Below are 21136 nucleotides of genomic sequence, written 5' to 3' on the forward strand. Positions count from 1 at the left end.
AAAGCTGCCTTTGTATTACAGAAGTTGGGATTCATTTCAATAGGATCTACTTTAATCATAATTCCTAGTTGTAGCCAAAGTTTCTAGCACTTAGCAAAGATGGTTTTGACTAAAATAACTAATATTCTTAAGAAAAATCTGTAAGAAGAAGAGAAGTGCATGCCATAACTTCCTGACAGAAGCTATTCTTTGGTCTCATTGATAATGTCTTCCTGTTCTCCTAGTTCCTCAATGATTCCCCATGGAAATACTTCCTTAAAATTTTAAGCCAGTTAATTTAAGGGAGTTGAACGTGGGATTCCTGATGCATACACCACAGATGAGATAATGTGACAATGACCAGCAGGGAGGAGGGACAAAGGACAAACTGTTGCTGAATCACTGTACAGCTGCAAACAGCCTCTGGCTTAAGTTTCCCAGGGATCAGCTCTTGTCTCTCCACACTGATGCAGATGTACAGCTGTCCCCATTCTATGTGGTCCTTTCCTGACCACAGTACCCTCATTTCATATCTGCATTCATCCCCCACTTCCATAAGGGAAATGTATCCTGGACTCATAAACGCATTTACAATGTTATGATCCCTAGCTGGGAGCTCCTGTAACATCTACTACCACAGTGTAATTCTTTGAGAGCCACATAGTAAGTGAAGTGTTATTATCACAGCCCAAGAGCCTCCAGTGTTTCAGTCGGGTGTTAGTATTCATTTGAGCATTTAAGCCACAGTCGCATTTTTTTGAGGTAAGCTTATTTCATGCATTATACACCTGCTGTGTGCAGGACTGTGATACCTGTTGCTGGATCCTTCATTTGCTGTTTCTTAACAGGGCAGCAAGGAAGCTACCTAAAATGCAAGGAAGCATTTTAGTCCACGGAGAAGAAAAACGGCCAAGAAAACATGGGTCAAACTACACAGGTATACATCCATTTTCCTTTATGTCCTAACCTCCCTAGCACTAGGTACTAACCAGTCTTGTTGCCATTACCTATATCCCACTTTTGCTGCCCTGACTCTGGTTATCATTCTGGAATTACAGAAGGAACACCAAAGCAGACACTGCTAGCATTTGGTGTGATTGCACCTAGATTTCATCCCCTCTCCTATGGATCAGACACAAAACTTGTCAGCAAAATGCTGCTGGCAGAGTTCTCTCCTTGTTCTTAAGCAAGCCAGCCACATTTCCTGAGGTGTTGAGAAGGTCAACGCATTGCTTTAGCATCTGTATGTGTACTTGAAGTTTTTTTACATCTTATTTTAATGGCCTGTCTTAAGATTATTGTTCGGATCAGAAAAGCACTCAACTTGCTATCACAGGAAACCAAGCAACACAGCACTGAAGTCTTATTGAGTGAAAATCATCTAGATGGCTCATTACTTTTCAGTTTTGTTGCTTTGAGCAATTCACTGCATAAAATAAATGATGTGTAAAGTGAAGAACTGTTCAATCCTACAGGCTATTAAAACAGAAACATGGGAGGTTGGGAGTAGGGAAGATGGTCACGCTGCAGTGGAGTGCTGGCCCATTTAGAACCACTGCATGCATCTGAGCTGCTTTACAAGGGGAAAAAAAAGAAAATATATACTGAAAAATTAACTCTCTTTAATAAAGTATTGTCCATTATAAATCGTGCTCTGCAAGATAAACAGAATACAAGCAATCTTTGTCTGAATCATATTAAGCTTTTGGCCTTGCTGCTAGCTTGCAGCATTTATTACTACAAAATAACTCTGCTTTATACAACAGAATTTAAAATCACTGCTTTCCAATATCAATTACCCTTTAGTTTAGAGTCATGAAATCAGATCAATAAAAGCACTTGATTTCCTGCTGCGTAGCAAGCACTGAGCCCTCTTAAAAGTAACGCTAAAAAGATCCAGGATGTATGGCAATGACATTCCTAAGAGGTGGATGGCAAACAACTTGTTATGGCAGCACAGGGAAAGAATGGTCTGTCACTGCAGGTTCAGACTCAGACAAGCAGCAGGAAAGATGAGGAGACTGGTGTCATATTCTCCAAGGATATTACCAAATCCTGACTCTAAAATGGCAACTTGGTCCACCCAAGGAACTTTGTCCCAGAAATGCTGTTCCGTATTGCTTGCTATTTTGGCACTGCTGAGCATTCACATAGGAAGATGGTCGACCAAAGATGTTTGCTTATCCTTACTTTTCAAGTACAGTCACTGAAAACAAGCTAATCATTTTCCGAATAAACCCTTGATAAATAACAAAAAGGTTGGGAAACATGAAATGCCACATTCAAAACAAGGAGAAAAGTGTAAATAAAGCTACAAGACTTTGACTACATCACTTTTTGTTCTATAGCAATAATAAACCATTACAACAGGCTGCCTTTTCTATGCTCAAGAAGTATCTGAAGTTTGAATATCAAGACTAATCCTTTCAGGATGAACTCAAATCACCTCACTTGATTTCAAGATAGAGTACTCTCAGGTTTGAAAACTCTATCAGCTATGAGAGCACTAATTAAACTGCTCCTATGATAACAGCCTAAATCTCTTAGGCTCCTATCAAAACACCATGCTTCAGAAGTCAAAACCTTCCTTCTAAAATCTCAGCCTCCTTGTCAGGAAGCTCTAACTCCTGAATAAGTTTGTGAATGAGCAGAATGGGATTACTGCAGACTTCCTCCTCAGAGATGTCATTAACACACATATTGAATCTTTCCAGCTCTGGGGTTTTTTTCCTCCATAACCCTGTACGTCTGCAATAGAGAACCCTTTCCCATCTTCCACAAACTATAATGCCCTGAGTTCTCAGAGTCCAAGCCCCTATTTGCCCAATAACTTTTTGCTGCCTTTAAAGGCTCTCACCTACTGCCATTTACCTTCCAAAATAAATTTCACTTATTTTATCAAAATATCACCAGGGAGATCTTGCATTTCTTCTTTTTTTCTTCAGTCCTTTCTCTGTCCCAGAAGTCACTAACCCACTATGTTGCTGTGAATGGCCACTTGCAAACACAATATATCTGGAGTCTTCCATGTGATTCTAATCCACCCCTGGCACTCTCTAGCCTTCACATACCCAATTGAAAACAGATGGCAAAGAACTCTGCTCCTGTAAAGCTGCATTTTTCACTACCACAGAATTTGACCTGGAAGACCTAAACCCAGGATGCATGTTATTGGCATGGTGCACAGAAAACCTGGAAGAGGTAAAGCTCTAAAAATTCATTCTATTGAGCGCTTCAGAGTGGATTGTTTTCTGAGCATTCCTTAGGTGACCTTAAGTCACTTTTATTTCAAAATGTCCTTCCGAAAAGGGGTGTGAAAGCTGAAGCATTGCCAACCAGTAACTTCATCCAGTTTATAATACATGTTTTAACTGAAAATTGGGAATCGAGTAAACAACACCAAGAAGAGACGTGTTGCTAAGATCTCACTCCTGATGATCTTACATGTGTGTTCTTAACTTTGTCCTCAATAGCACTGTGCTTGTAGAGTCAGAGCCTACAGGTCCAATACAAGGTCTCTGCTGACAGACTGAAATCAAGGCCTTAACAGCCACTTTTCATACTGGTATTTAAAGCTCTGTAACTTAATAGTACTGTAATAATTACCTTATTGCTTGACTGACATTCTCATTTTCACTGGGCCCTAAAAAGTTAAAATTGTTTTCTTTAAAAATACACTTCACAATTCCTGAAAACAAAAAAAACATTCCTTTCTTTTATTAGAAGCTATACTGAAGGAGCAGAATTTATCAGAACGTGCTAAAATAAACCTCCACAAAGAAATCATCTATAAGCAACATGAGTTACCCCTGCTGCCAAAAGCACTAAAACCAACCTAATGCAGCAGCCTCGCAGAGATTTATTGGTCTGGAAAGAGTAAGGAGCCTCTTGAGCCAAAAGATGTTACTGCATTAAAAATTGCATTAGATCAAAACACTAGATATAATTTCACTAAAGGGACTCAATGAAAAGCATTGAGTTTACCTGGGTTTTCTTTCCCCAGAATATATGAAGTCAGCATCTGGTTTCTTTTATTAAAAGTAACTTCTTTTTTTCCTTTCTTTTGCCTTTTTTATTCTTTAGAATAGCTCATTGTTGTGCTGTAGAACTAAAATCAATTTATTCTGTAGGCAGACATGTTCAATATGGATTTAATAAATAAAACAACTGGGAGAGTATTTAACAAATATTATTGTTCATCAGGAAATTCTGCTGCCTAAAATGAGAAACTACTTGAGGTTAGTTTAAGACATCTGACATATGCATGCAAATTCCCATCTATGGAGGCAGATAGATGTTTTGGGATGGGGTATGATTTTCTTACTAACAAGCCACTGAGCACTTCTGATACCCCGACAGCAGCACATTGATTCGAAAGTGCAAGGAACCACAAGTGCTGCGTATCAGGGATTTTAACTATACTAATTTAGAGTTCTACCATAAAAAAAAGAAACTTTCAACAAGAAATATGATTGCAAAGCATGCTGTTTCTGTTCTGGGGTAAAATAGGTTCAGTTATTCAGAGATGTTCAAGAACATTGACAGAGTTAAATTCAGCTTAGCTCTGATTTTAATCAAGTCCATGAATGGTAAATAGAAACCACGCTTGTCGCACACAGGGCCAGCAGGGAAGTTCCAGGGTCCCTGTGAGATTCTGAATGGGTTCTTTTGGAAAGGACTGCCACCCTTCAGGAATGCTGATTGAAAACTAATTCATTTTCAATAAAAAATGGGAGGGCAGCCTTTTTTTTTTTTTCCTTCTCACTGCCAGCCAAAGATACACACACACACACTCCAGTTGAATTCTCTTCCTCAACTTAGAAGCAATAGTGTCCATATCTCTTTATCACAATGTGTTTTTCCAGCTATACAAAAAATACAAGGTCATTGTTCAGATTTTAATGATGTTGCATATGGAAATCTCCTCGTGTAAATGAAATGAAATCACACTGCACACTTCTTGGCCCACAGTTTATATGGGTTCAGATTTGCTGGTGTATGTCATAATTACCACATTTTTCAGAACAGACTTTAAGCAGAACATAAGTGATTCTCCCATTTTTCTTCCTCCAGGACTGGTTTGGTGGTGACCCTCCCATACTTTTCAACTTGATCTATAATTTCACATTGACTACACACTACCCTAACTCAGAATATTTGTTAACTAAATTCAGGGACTTGTTCTGTATTACAAGGTTAAAAAACAGCAACACTGGGAGTCCAACCTGCACCATATCTGGTTAACATACATACAGCTGAAGCTATCACACGGTTTTCCACTGTAAATGGTATTCAGGGTATTCATTACTCTTAATACTACATCTTACTACATCTACTCTAAATACTCAGGGTATTTATTACTCTTAAATTACCACTTCTGAAACATCATGTACAGGTCCGGTGTATTAATATGATTTAAACAAACATCAAATGGTCCTCAACATCACTGGTGACAGACTTGATGTGGATACAAAACAGAATGGCATTTAAAGTAGCAGAGTTGGCTCTGTAAAAACTAAGTGGAATGAAGAACTTCCAGGACTTCACACGTAATATGCATATTTAGTAGGTTTTAATAGAGGTAAACCTCTTCAATACTTAAAATCTTGAGACCCTCCTCCCCATTGGAGGATGCACAATCAGGGATACAATCAAAGACAGAATCTAAATGAAGTGCAAAATGAAAATAAGAGAACAAACACTTGCATACCTTGTCATGCTTATAAGTTAAGTTGAAAACAAACCAGAAATAGCATCCAAATACAAACAAGAGAGCCTCTTCACACTTATAGCTCAACACAGATATTAAAAGCTTTTCAGATAATGTTTCATTACCCACATATTGGATCAGTAACTGCATAGGTTTTGAAAAGCAAGCCACAATGAAATGTGTCCAAATTATTCTAAAGGTCATCATAAAGGTTTAATTCCACTTTTATATCCAAATCTTTACTCAAACAAATTATTATGCGTATGAATCTGAACATTTCAAAGGTTATCATGTAAATAGACTCCAGTTACTTTGCTCAGGAGCCTTCAGGCTGTTGAAACTCATTTCCTGGCAGATGACAAAAACCTGTACAAAACCAAACTGGTTGATTTTCAGAATATTGAGTTCTTTCATACTAAACAAAGACCTAAGCATGTGTCTATTGTTAAAGTACATGAACCTATGACTAAACCTGGTTGGGAGCCAGTGAGTCACATGAAGGAAGAAAGGTGAGAATGGATTGTTGTCCTTATGCATAAAAAAATTTAGCTGACAAGAATATAACAATAATAGATTCAGCTTTTCTTTCAAGAAAGGATATTAAAAGAAAAGTAAATGTATTTGCAACCTCTTCCCTGGCCTGAATGCAGTTATGTGTGGCTCTCCAGCACTTCATGCAAGAAAAAATGCTTGGATACTACACTAACAGAGGGAACTGCCTCTCTCATCCTTAGCCTACGGCCACACCACCCTAAAAATGTCCGATCTCATCTGAAAGGGCAGGGGAAAGTGAGAGGGCAGCTGCGTGGCTCTGAGTTACCAGCTGGGTTTAAACCACGACAGTTCTTTTTGGCGCCCAGCGTGGGGCATGAAGGGTTGAGATAATGACAGATCTGATCACAATGTGTCTAATTGTATGTGTGATAAGCATTCCTTGTTTTGGATTAATAGTCACTCCTCACAATGCTGATTTTTTGGCTCTCACAGTTGTTGCTCTTGATCTCACATTTTCAGCATGTCGTACCTTACTTACAGCCAGCATTTTCTGGGTTAGTGTTCACCAGCTGGGGGCCTTGGGCTAAGGTTCTTGTTTCATTATACTTTATGGTAATGAGTTGTAATACAATAGAATCATTGAACATGAAATTGATCTGGCTTGCATTCCCAGTGTGGTCACCACCTCTATACTTTGGGAGGTATACAATAGAAGTGTTTAGCAATTACACATCTTTTTTCCCCCCTCCTGTGGTGGTCAACCTGTGAAGGAGACATTCGTTTCCCTTCCTAGCACACCCACCAGACCCTTTACAGCATCATTTGAGAGTTCTGCAGGTTTTGAATGGCTTTTAGGTACCCTTGAGACCTGCCTGCTGATTGTGATGGTGATCACCATGTTGGCACGCATACAGAGCGTATTTTACCCATGACCATTTCATCTGATCTCAAGAGTTAAGCAGAGTCAGGATTTGGGTCTTGTCTAGGATTAGACGATCATATAAGAGGACCAAGAGATTTCCCTGAGGCCGGGCAGCCATGAGTGGCAAGGTGTGTGGCATAGTATGGGCAAGTATCTAGGCCAGTGGGACCCTCCAGCACTTTGGAATGTCACCACTGAACAAGTGCAAAATCCAGAAAAATTAGCAAAACACTTAAATGAAGTGTGTTGTCATCCCTGTCATATCAGAGATGGACAAATCATGGCAACATGCTGGGGCTTGGCCTATGCTTACAGAACCCTGTTCAACACCCTCCAGCACATTCAAAAGGAAATAAATGTCCCTGGATCTGATGGCAAAGCAACAGACAGCACAGCTACTCGAGCTCCAAGCACACCAGCTACATTAACCCCAGTGACAAGTACAGCAGCTACTCAGACTCCGACTGTAGACAGCACAGCTACTCCAGCTCCAAGCACAGCTACTCCAGCTCCAAGCACAGCAGCTACACCAGCCCCAGCGACAAGTACAGCAGCTACCCAAACCCCAAAAACAGATACTGCAGCCACTCTGACCACAGTGATAATGACTGCAGCTAAATCAGAGGACTAATTTGTGCCAATATTGGTTGCCCTTGTACTCAATGGGAAAAGCAAAAAAGAGGCAAGAAAGATGAAGCAAGATGAAGAAACAATGCATTCACCACCAGGGGCAGCATCTGACCAGGAGTTATTAGTATGCACGTGAACCAGAGGAAGAAGAGGTGACTTCTTGACTCCAGACCTCAACCGAGCTACGGAATATGCAAAAAGATTTTACCCATCAACCAGAGGAACACATCATCACCTGGTTGCTCCGATGCTGGGACAATGGGGCCAACGGTCATGAACTAGAAGGTACAGAAACCAAGCAGCTGGGATCACTGCTCAGGTTGAGCTGGGTAGTGATCAGTGGGTGGTGAGTGGTTGTATTCTCTTTCCTTGTTATTTCCCTTATCATTATTATTATTATTGGTGGTAGCAGCAGTGATTTGTGTTATACCTGAGTTACTGGACTGTTCTAATCTCAAGTCATGGGAGTTACACTCTTTCAATTGTCCTCCCCATCCCTCCAAGAGCAGGGGGAGGAAAGAGGCGGGGGAGGGAGAGAGCAGCTGAGTGGTTCTGAGTTACCAGTTGGGCTTAAACCACAACACCTAGCCACCTCATCCACTGCAAGAGTGTATTCAGAACCCCTGCTTAAATAGGACCCTGCGCTGCACCAAACACAGCACGTATTCTGGTGGTGCTTGAAAAGACAGCAATCCCAAAAGGTGTGTTTCACTTTTTCAGTGGGAAGAGTGGGAGGGTTGGAAGTAGGGGTAACTGTAAGCCTGCTTTTTGCTTTTAGTATCCCAGTTTTATTTGATCTTTAAATATTTTTTATTTTCTATTTGATCTTTAAATGAAAAGTCACTAAAAATTGCTACAAAACTCATCAGTCAAAGGGCAAGATCAAAACCAGGCCTATAGGAAAAGATGCCTGCTTGAAGAAAAGACCTTGATGGTGGTTTCAGAAATGCAAGAAAGCACATCCTTAAATAATGTTTATAGCCTCAAAAGTTTCTGTTCAGACAGATTATAAAATTAGATAAAACTATCGCCTTGAGTGATGACAGGAATATGAACGTTTCATCCACTACAGAACCAGGAATCTTTAGATAAGATTTGTCTCTGCCATCACAATATAAAGCACTGTGGGTCTCATGCTGCTGTAATTTACACTAGTTATACCTAATGTAACTCAAAAGCTTTCACTGGAGTCACTTGTCTTCAAGTAGCTAAGAGGAGAATCGGAGAATCAATTTGCAGACAGAGAGATGACTAAGAAGTTTCAGAAGCCTTCATTAGTTCTTTGCGTTTTCCTTGAAGCTGTGCCATCCCTGGGCTTATTTCACCTTTGCTATTCCTCAGAACATTATTTCTGAGCAGACAGCGTGTAGATGTGAAGACACTTCTTTTCACAGAGTTTTTACTTTTGTCCCTATTGTCTTGAATCCTTAAGTATTCCTTTTTGCAATAGCAAAAATCAGTATTGAGGTTAACCTTGTCTCTGAAACCTACTGAATATACTTAGGAAAAAAAAAAAGGGGGAGAGGAATATTGAAGTTATTTGTGAAGAACTGAAACACAGAAGGTAGCAAACCTCATATCCCGTTAGAAAGTGTCTAGATAAGGAAAAATAAACAAATTCTGTTTTAAAGCACTGCAGTGACATTTCCTATTCTCCAAATGAAAATGTACCTGATTCATTAAGAAACTACAATGCACTCTGAAGTTAACACTACACTCAGAAGAAATGGTAGCTGTGTACTACCAAATGAACCTTGGCATGTGACATCAGCTACAGTCTGCAAGAAAGAATGACTGAACCTCAGCATCCACTCCCAGAGAGCTCCCTATCAGCAGGCTGATTCTGCTTCCATCTTCAACCAGTGCCCACAGCTCTCAGACTTATTTTAGTGAAGTTTCAGAGCTGAGAGCATGCCTGAGTCGTATGCTCTGCTGGGTTAGCTTGATATCAGGTGTGTTGCTGTACGACAGCCATAAATGTCTCAAAATAAACCTGATCTTGAACAACAACAGCTTTGCTGTAAGGATGGCAGACTGAGGATTATGGAAAATGAAAGGTTATTAGGGAAAGATAGCATCTGTTATTAGATGAATTAATACAGCTGGGGGGAATGTTTTAGATACAGAAGTTCTTCTTTAGCCACAGAACCCTGAAGGGCTCTGACTATAAAATTTTCTATTTTCCTGCCAACTACAATGGCAAATCCAGTGAAACAAAGTATGTCACCTCCCCTCATACTATTTGAATGAATAGATGCACAGAATTTACTCTGTGCATTTGAATATCAAAGTATTGCTCCTCTTCCTCCAGCTTTTCCAAATGTTGCTACCAAATACAGAAGCAGTAAGGAAGGTGTGTCTGATCACCACAGACTTAGAATTTGGGGGGAAGGGGGGGATTACAAAAGAGTATTTTATCAGCTATATTTAGCATGTAAGTTATTAAAACATCATAAAATTATTTGTTTTCAACAAAAAAAAAATTACTACACTGGATTTTGGGGCTTTATATATTTAGTTCTTCTGCTGGACTCAGCCCCCATAAATAGTATTATTAAATAAATCCAAATGAAAAAAAATCATGTGCCTGCCTCTCTCTGTATATGTGTATACATACATACACATATGTATGTTTATGTGTATATATGAAAACAAATTAAGTACAAACATCTTGTACATTCTTTTGGCACTTTCTGATTTCCTACTGCCCCCCCCCCCCCGCCCCCCCCAGCACAAGACAATATATGATCCTCCTCACAAGAATCCATATTTGTGAGCTACATCACAGATTGCCAGGAGGAGGTTGTTCGGTAGTGGTTTTGAGCTGGCTCATACCAATCGGGGTTCATTCATTTGCCACTTAGCAATATATTCCATAGCACATCCAAATAAAGTAATCCTCACTTGAGAAAGAGAAGCCTCCCCTTCTCTTTGGCATTGTAATTCTATTCTTGGAGCCAGGGTCCAAGCTCAATTAAATCAGTGGAAAGATTACCAGGGATTTTAACTGCTTCTGGACCAAAGCCAAGGCCAAACATTCAGCTTTGTAGAGACGATATAAATAAATTTTAATCAGGGGAGACCATTTCTCATTCCTAGGATTTCAGGTACAATACAACATTCATCTTGGCAAGAGCTACTCTGTCCCACACTGGTAGTTTATCTACCTCATAACATCTGCCATTGCTACTCAGTAGCTTGATACTCAGAGACAGAGCCCACATGTGTGAAAATCATCTTATATATAAATCCTTACAGTAACTGCAGGATACAATGGCCTCAATAGGAACTTTTCAAAAGAGCACTTCTGAATCACTAGAATTTATTTTACTTCCAGTACACAGATCAACTCCTTAATTATCCCAAACAGTACTGAAAGAAGGTTATATACATGAAGACTGAGTTATCACTTCATGCTATTTTCTCCTCTGACTGCTTTCTGCCTTGGGTCTGCACCTTTGCTCCAGGATGTATGACCCAGACTTCACAGCAATACAAAAAGAAGGATCAAATGAAGGCCATAATTGTCAGGTTGCCCAGTAAGTATAAACCACTGTAACACTGCAGACAAAATAATGGCCCACACAACTGGGAGAAGTTGAAAATGTTGCAAATTGATGTAATGTTGTTGTGGCCTAATGTACTTAGGCTACATATAAGAATGAAATAACATCCCATAATTTCTTTGCCCTGTACAGAAGGCATTGTTTTCAAGCATGAGTTTCAGGTGGTGCTGGTGATGTGAAGGATGCATGTTCCATGCTGGTTAGACTCTGCTGTCATCACAATGACTGTCATAGAACCATAGAATGGTTTGGGTTGGAAGGGACCTTAAAGCTCACCCAGTTCCAGAACTCTGACAATGAGCAGGGACATCTTCCACTAGAGCAGATTGCTCCAAGCCCCTGTGTCCAACCTGACCTTGAACACTGCCAGGGATGGGGCAGCCACAGCTTCTCTGGTCAATCTCTGTCAAACTTCCCCTCGCAATCTCTGTGCGGTTAAAGCCATTCTCCCTTGTCCTGTCACTACAGATCCTTGTCAAAAGCTCCTCTACAGCTTTCTTCTTGGGCCCTTTAAGCACTAGAAGCTGCTCTAAGGTCTCACAGGAGCTTTCTCTTCTCCAGGCTGGAAAAACCCACCTCTCCTAACCTATCTCCATAGCAGAGGTGCTTCAGCCCTCGCAGCATCTCCATTGACTCTCTCCAACACTTCCACATCCCTGGAATACAGCTCTAACCTAAACTATCCTCAAAGCCCATCCACTTCAACCACAACGCCCTCCAACTGTGGGGGCACCTGGGAAACAATTACATTCTAGAGGAACAAGCAAATTTTGAACTAAGATGAAGCACAGAAACTCTGAAATCTGATCTAACAATCCCAACATTACAAATGTGTTTGTAAACACTAAGACTGCTATCTCTTACACTGAAAAATATGAACCTATTGCATTTATACACCCTCCATCTGTCTATGTTCTGCTGTCTCTCATGTTACAGTAATACAGTCATCATCCTGGCACTGGCATATTTTCTTAGGGTTTTATATACAGCACAATGATGTCCTAGCCCATAAATATAATACCCCACATGACAGCAACTGCAATAATTCATCTTCTGTTAACAGAAATGGAAGGAAAAAAAATTATTTTATCCTCTTTTCACAACTACACACACTTAACAGTTTAGATCAATAATGCATTATGTCACACAGCATTACTAAAAGGCATATATACAAACTGCTTTAAAAGTAAAAAGCAAAATACATCTGCATAATGGAGATGAATTGATATCTCCGGGGGAAAAAAAATAAAATCAGAAGAATCTAAGACATTCCACATTTTCTTCCTAAAATAAGGTAAGAAAATAATGGAAGTATATTTCTTAATGCCAATTCACACTTCATTTTCTGAGTAAAATTCATTTTATCCATGAAAGTTGGCAGATGAGAGCAGAGAGCAAACAAGTGCCACACTATCATTACTGTGGCATGGGGCTGAGGTTTGGACTGATTGTTTTCTCCTGAATATACTTGCTTCGAGATATCTGCTCTTTTAACCTTGTCAGTCTTGCTCAATCATCTTTCTGAAGTGAGAAACAAGGAAGGAATTTCCTGTAGATCAGTCCTTTTGTATTACATTGTTAGAACATTGCTTCCATTGCATTATCAAAACTTTATCTCCAACATTTTTTCTCCTGCATTTATTGAATTGCCTAACAGTTTCAATGTTACTGTACCTATACCCTTGCTCAAATAACAGATTTTGCACCTAGAAATGGCCTAACATAATGTCTTTCCTATTTTCAATTTCACAATAAAAGGGCTGATAAAACAAGAGGACATTTAAACAATCAATAATTTTTGGCAGAAAAGGATATGCAATTAAAAGTTGAATTACTGAAATAACACCTCATCTTTACCTGCCCTTGTCAAAAGCCCCTCTCTAGATTTCCTGTAGACCCCTTTAGGTACTGGTTTGGGGTTTTCACCCTTTCTCTCTTACCCCCTCCAAAATGTCAGATCAGCTTAAGGCAAGTCAGAACTTGGACTTTATTTCACTGAGAATAACTTAATTTCATTAGATGTTTTGAAGTATTCACACAACTGCAGTGGAGCCACTAGGCTGAGGGACTTCATGTCATTAGGGAAGAAGCAGTAATGCTTCCTGTATGGAGATGCCACGTCAGAAGAACCTTCTGCCCACTTTAAGGAGACCTCAGAAACTTCACAACACAATTGTGAATCAATTGTGTAACTCCAGAAGAAAGGGCACGAAATGAGATTCCAGAAACCCTGCCACAAAAATGTTGCCCTCTCAAGAGCACCTGTGTTAAAGGCTCCCCAGGTAGTCAAGCCCTCAGATCCATTTGCTCACTTGGCTTTGCAGGTTTTTCTTTATTTTCCTTTTTTTTTTTTTTAGGAGTGAACTCCTCCTCTCCAGCTCTGTGTTTTATTTCTATCTGGACTAACTTATTACTGATTTATTGGGCTACACTTACACCATGCTTTTATACTCAGGAGATATGGTAAGGAGCCTGTGAAGGCACTGGCAAGAACAAAGAGGAAGGAAAAGATCCTTATGAGGACAATTGAAATAGGAACACAGAGATAGAAGATGATCCAACACATGATGTGCGTGCTCATTAGATGTCTTGTTCTAGCACCAATATGCCCTACCCACACTGCATGAACCACAGTTATAAATAGATAATGAAGAACTGTCCCTGCCCCAAATTGCTTACATTCTAGGTTTCAAATGACAGCAACAGCTAGACAAGGCCAGGAAACAAGTTTACATGGTGACTATAAAGTCTAAATGCATGATATCTTACCTAGATGACTTGCTGTTTCCTTTTAAGTGTATTTAACATATATTTCTCTTCCCACTTCACATGGAATTATACCACCCTTTAATGCCTTGGGCCAAGCAATCATATGAAAATCTATATTTAATAATTTCTAAAAGCAACCAAGATAGCTAAACAATATAACACTTCTGTGTAGCACAATAATTCTAGCAGCAAGTCAAAAAAATTGATGCTCATAAACATATAATGATTACCAATATAAACTTCCGTTAAGACCAATGTCCTCCAGTTATCCACAAGCACAGTTATGTATATTGCATTCTTGAAAAAGAACTGCACACTGTTTCACAAATCAAACCTGCATAGAATGTGCAGGAACTCTGATAACACTGACCTACTCACAGTACTGGCGGCTCTACAGTGTCACTGTCAATTGCAGATTGTTATAAGGTCATTTCAGTGTAATAAATGAGATTATATAAGGCTTTCCTATGTTTAAGGATAAATCCAATATCAGCAATATATTCACTAGCGTTAGTTACCCTACAGAGATATCTATGGACATGATCTTCCTACTAGATAAAGTTTGCAAGACAGTTCATTACATTCCATGGCTAGAAGTGGTCTTCCCAAGTTTTCATTAGATTTTCCACCTGAATTTGTGATTTTGAAAGCATAAAGTCATCAGAATTTTCTGATGAGAGAGTGGGATTTATTCCACTATCCCTCCCTTGGATTTTTCCTGTGTTAAAGACTAAATTTCTCCTTCCTAACAAGCTGCCCAAATGACAAGTCAATCTGAACCTAGAATCTTGACAAAAGCGTACAGCCAACTTCTGATCAGGTATTGTTCCAAAGGATCACAAATAGTCTTTCAGCCAAAAGAAGAATACCTCAACACCATTGGAAACGTTTAGAGACCTAAGACACACAAGCTGCACAATGAATTCAACAATCACCTTTTACAATGTATTGCTAATATTTACTCACAGTCCCTGGCACATGACCAACATTTTCTTTTGATTTCGCACATTCAGAAGATAAAAGGCAAAAGGATATGACATTGCAAGCTATCACTTTTATATTTTTCTGAGAAAAGGACAATTAACAAAAGAGAACGTAACACTCCTTCCCTCACCCTACATGCAAAGACTGAAGTCTTAGCAAAGCCTTGGGCTCTAAAACTATACATGGTATACAGAAGATGAATCATTATACTGGCAGTAGCTGTACCTTGAAACAATAAAACTTAAAAATAAAGTGACAAAAGGGAAATTAGTAGTAGAATGCTTAATGCAAGCAACCTGACACATAATGAAATCACAGTCAGCATGTGGTCATCATGGCCACTTTCTTTGTGATAGTCGAAAGATAATCCAGTGAAAGAGGCATTAATGGGTTGTGGGTCCAACAATGGATATTGTTACCATGGAATAAAGTGCGCTTCTTAGCCTTGACTCAGACAGCCTGTGAACCATCCTTCTCCAGGGAACCGGGGAATAAAAAGGAAGTGTGTTTCCATCTCTGTCCTAGTTCCCTGATCATTTACTGGCCACTGGACAATGTTATGTTTGGTGGCCCTGCTGCCTCACCTGATCAGACACACCTGTGTGCAGCATGGGGAACACATGGTAGCTCCTGATATCTTACCAACAGAGATGGCACAAATGAAGAGGTTAACAACAGGGTGGCAGAATCAGAAAAATATTTCCCACAGGGGTAATGCTTCACCACTATAGCACATAAGTTTCTCACTCATACAGGCTACTTTTTCCCAATGGACTCTGGCTTCCATTGCTTCCACCCACCATAAACTAGTTTACAGTGGATTGCAAACCAGAGGAATTCCTTCCTCTGAAGGAGGTAGCACCAAAACAGAAATGAGGAATCTAATCACCAAAATATTGATGCAGAATACCTCTTCCTTATTCTGCCCTGAAACACTGACCAGGTTTACAGTCAGGGCAAAGTAACCCAACCCTGCCAAGATCAAAGACAAAAGGAACATCTCGCAGCAAAAGCTGCACAAGACTACAGTCAGGCAGAACTCTTATCCCCTCCAAGACCTCTAGAAATCACAAACACTTTATAGACAGAACAGAAGATGTCACAAAGATTAACTAAGTTGCAATCTTATCTCTTCCTGTGGTACCATGTGCCTCACCTGTACCTCACTGTATCTATGTCTAGTACCAAGGCACCCACAGGGAAGTCTCTTCCAAAAGAGATTGAGATATATGGAAACAAAGTACCCTATAAAGAGCTATGTTTACATTTCAGCAGAGAACAGCAGCTAAAAGGCAGGGTGAGGACAGACTTCACCCACCTAGCACCCCACACAACACAGACAGCACTAATCTGTGTGTGTGCAGCTCACATGTGCAAGGCTACAGCTAGAAAGGAATATTCCAAACTCCCTTGGGTTGCATACTTTCACTCCAGCTAGAAAACAGATCATTTTGTGCATTGGAATAGGAATGAGTAGTATGCAGAAGGTGGACAGAAATACTTTAATTGAGCCCCTCTCTTCTATCTCTCTGTAGGGAGTCATTTTTACATTGAGCCAAAAAAAAACAAATTATACAACCTCAGCCAGCTTTCCAGTCTAAGTTCAGCAGAGTACAAACCTCTGCTTAGCAGGGTTATACAAGTGAAAAGGGGTAGGTAGCAATTTGGCTGAACAAAAGACCAACTAGTACAAGTACTACAAAAAAGCTATTTAGAAAAACAACACTCCCGCATTTCTGTGATCCAGCAGTAAATAAAGGAAACCAGAGGCATTGGTGGTGGAGGTGGTTGGCAGGTTTCAGTTGGTGATGGTTGGCTTTTTCCTTTTTAAATAGCTCATTGATTTTGGACTGCATCCATCTCCGGCATTGTGACTACACTTCATATAGTAGTTAACTACAAACCAGAGTACACTTCTCCAGCCAAGACTTTTTTGTTTTGTGGATTTCATTGCATTTCGACACATTAAGCAGACACGCCTATTTCAGGCTGATATTCTGAAATTCAGTCAAAGTGTCAGCAACACTGCAACTCAGCCAAATTAGAGAATGGTTTTGACTCCATCTAGCTCTGAGTGTCAGTGTACTGTATTACTTCTTTCTGGGGATGGTCAGGTCAGTTGATTACTAAACACACTAAAGCTATCCATCCCAAGATCCACAGAAACCAGACGACCATTTGTATTCACCAAGGAGAGTGCCAGATCAAAACCTTTGTGCCTAAGGACTTTTGGGATAAATTGGGCATTAATTTTCAGTCATTTTACTAATATTTGGAAGTCCCATAACTGCTACAAGTTAGGTCACCTCCTCTGCCTTGTACCAGTCACATCCTTCCCAGTTGCTTGCTTGGATCAGATGATAAATAACAGGACAAAACAATGTGTGCACACAGCAATAGCACTGTAACCCCAGTTATCAGAAATAGAAGCAAGGAGCTTTCTCAACATCTCCCCGTTCCATATAAAGTGGAACATAAGTACAGCTTTGCCAAAACTTTTGAGTTAGGAGCAAGAGGAAGAGAGTGCTACAAAGCTGATCTATAGCTGGGAAAATATATGAGCATCTGGCCCTGCTATTCAACACACACCCCACACCCCACACTCCCCCCCCCCCCCAAGGTTAAATGAATGGGATTTCAGAGAAACACCACAAAATTATTGCTTTATGACCAACATGCTTTCATTCATGAGCTTTCTCTTCAGAGGCTGTGAGTAAACAATGCCTACTGCCTGCTGTAAAATCAAAAAGTGCAGCAAAGAAGAGTAATTGGTTTTTCTCCAACTGCTTAGCTCAAACAAAGCCTTTCACTCTATCTTCCATACTTGCTAATTTGGTGACTGAAATGTGATGTAGATTTCAAACTATCTAGTTCTGCCTCTCTGCAGAGACCATCAACAGAACAAATAAATTACCAGTGTTTAGGTTTTCATTACCTCAAATTAGCCTCAGCATAAGATGACAGAAGCAGAGCCAAGCATTCTGTGGGTGCTTATACAGCACCTGTTAGCACTCCATAAAGGACACAGAAAAGGGAGGCCAGGTTTCTCACTGCTGTCTGCCCACAACAAAGCTTTCCCCTCAGACTATTGATACCTCTTCTGACAGCAACTTTCAGGCTGCACACCCACCCCACTCTTAATCCACTAACAATGAAGCAGTTGCCTTGCTTGGAAGTGTCCCTGAAGAGCTCAGGGACTGCATGAAGAAATTGAGAGGGGGTGAGTAACAGAAGGATGACTGTGCCAAGTAACATGTAGTATGATTACAGGCATAAATCTAAGTTAAACCAATACATCTGTACACATGCAAGCCTGAAAAAGTTTGGGACAAATAAACCAGTAACTTCAAAGGAGAAACTTCTGGTTACCAAAGGGCAAAGTGAGTTACAAAATGAAAGCAACCTATTTGAGCCTTCATTTCAATGGTTCTGCTGGGCATTTCAGGCTGCAGCCATGCATCTCAGGAGCAGAGACATTTCTGAATGGCAAATTTTTGGATGGGACAAATAGACCCGTTCCAAAATGCATCTAAAACCAAAGCCACTTGTGAAGAGCCATAGGGTGACATACTGGGATGATTACAACAGGCACATTCTCCTCTGCTATGCTATTCCTGTTGCATTCTGGCATGCTTACACATCTCATCCATTTACTCCACCTTGCCTTTCCCTCCTTCTGGAACAGTAATTTCTAGAACATCTGTAGAGTGACTAATACTTTCAGGCTATACCATAGACCAAAACACTAAGAGAAAGTGAATCCAGCAGTTTCCATGAAACCCTGCCCCTGGGGCATGGTTATATTTGCCATGCCAAACACCCCAAAGATTTGTTGACAGTGTAGAATTTTCAGGAGCTGATTCTGATAACATGCTTCCCAAGCAGTGAGCTGCCCCTTTCATTCCTCCCTCGTTCCCCTTCTCTTGCCCTGTTACTAATGGACAGGGAATCTTAGGGCTTGCATCTGATGCCAGTGTGCCTCTTCCTACTCAAACCAGGCAGCAACAGCACTGGAGACAGTAGTTCAGGCAAAATATATCCATGCAGAAGCTCGATTCATCAAGTGTTTGAGCAAGGACTGGGCTGTTATTATTGGCAACTTTGAAAGGGGAATAAACCTCTAGTGCTAAGGTTGTCTATATGTATGGATTGGGCATTAGCTTAAATATAGCAAGGCTGTGGTATATTTAATCAAGTCTTACAGACTGATTATTTTGCACAACTACATCCAGCACATGTGAAAATTGCCCTGTTTCAGCTGTGAGCAAAGCTACTTCAAGAACATTTTCATTTATAAAAGAAAAAAAACCCAAATAAACAAAACCTCTTTAAGAACAAAACACCCACAGTCAATTGTAGTATGCCAGGTGGTACAGGGTGACTGTTTAACCAAACTTAAAACTCCTACTCAGATAAGAAAGCTCTTTCCTTTTAATACCTGTGGTACCTAACTGCAAGTACTCAGGTAAGTGTCCTTTGGCTTCCATGAAAGAATATAAGGGGATGAGAACTTAAAACATTCTCTCTGTTCCCTACTCCATAAATGTTGCTCTCTTCCCACTGAAATTTCATTCCCATCACTATGTTCTCAAAACTGGAGTCCGAAAAATCCATTTCTTGTACTATATACATTAAGTCTTGAAAATTACTCCATCAGTATGGGTGTAATACTAACAGTATTGTCTACTAAAAATAAATAAAAAAACAGTTAAGATTTCTTTTCCTCAGCAGTAGGGAGCAAAGATAACTACTGCTTTGGTTTGACTATACTAACAGTACTAAAAATGTGTATATATAAGAGAAGGTAAATTGTGCATGAAAATTGTGCAAGTAAACACCATTACAAATGGATAAATTGCCTATCTTTTTTTAGCAAGTATGAGCCAGTTTTCACTGCTCCAAGAAACAGAAAACCTGAAATGCACCAGAAAGCTACTAAAATAAGGATATTTCTTTTCTCAGACTTGAAATGTGCTTCTGGCACGGTCACACTTTATCATTCAAAACAGCAATAAACCAAAGCAGACTGAAAGGGCAGAGTTAATTTCAGGCAAAGATCTTCCCTCTAGTAAATGTCTCACACAGTACTACTCTTAGCAACATCATGTTTATAGAGCACAAGATAAGAGGCTTTTCACTGACACCTGGGAGAAAAGCAAAGAACAAAAGCAGCTCCCAGTGCAAGAGAGAAAAGTTCCATTTTTCAAGTGCTCCAACTTGATGCAGACAGAAGGCCAGCCATAACAAGTAACAACAAACAAGCTATTTACCCACTTCCAGAAAATGCTTGTAAATTTAAACTGTGTGAAATGTCCAACTACTTCTTTCATGCCATCAAAAGGCTTCATCAGCAATGGACAATAAAGCTGCAGGCTTGACCTAAAAGGGCTGGTAGGTTAATCTATTCTGACCTTATCTTTATTCAATCATAGTACTGAAAGATTGCTTGAATAACCTACCAGCATTTTATAGCACCAACAGTTACGCTTTCATTGCAGTGCTCCTCTAAAGTGCCCTCCAATCTAAGTTTTTGATCATGCGGATATAAAGAAAATTACAGAAATTAATTGCGAAATAAACTAAATGCCATTTCTCACTCATTGGTGAAAACAAAGGAAAGAGGTGAACAACTAAAACCAGAAGCCAATTTTTATCTTGCCCTTACACATCTCTTTTGGACTTGTACAATCACTTCTTGTCAATCACATAGAATCACAGAATGGTTAGGGTTGGAAAGGACCTTAATATCATCTAGTTCCACATCTTTTATTCATAGTATTTTCACTCAAATGAAAGAAACAGGACAAAACAACTCCTGTGATAAAACTTGCCTTGTAACAATGGCCTGAGTCATACAGACCTCAACACTTTGTATTTTAATAACTACTGCCTTGTTTTCAAAACTCACTGCATGAGGGTGCTCAGCACTAAACATAGCAAAGCACTGAGTTAAAACTAAGCACATAATTAGGCCCACAGAAGTCAGTAAGCTGGATTCATCGCTCAGTAATTGCTGTAATTACTCAACTCTTCTATATATGGAGATTACAGCCTATGCTGAAATGCCTTTCTGGAGCAAAA

General features: G+C 39.8%; 1 protein-coding gene across 1 annotated transcript in view; it reads right to left on the bottom strand.

Moving 5' to 3' along the window:
- Nucleotides 1-21136, bottom strand: part of LOC101881667 (glypican-5-like) — a 333120-nt gene that overhangs the window by 293367 nt on the left and 18617 nt on the right. The window lies entirely within an intron of this gene.

The sequence above is a fragment of the Melopsittacus undulatus genome, chromosome 6 (assembly GCF_012275295.1).
Source record: "Melopsittacus undulatus isolate bMelUnd1 chromosome 6, bMelUnd1.mat.Z, whole genome shotgun sequence".
NCBI lineage: Eukaryota > Metazoa > Chordata > Aves > Psittaciformes > Psittaculidae > Melopsittacus > Melopsittacus undulatus.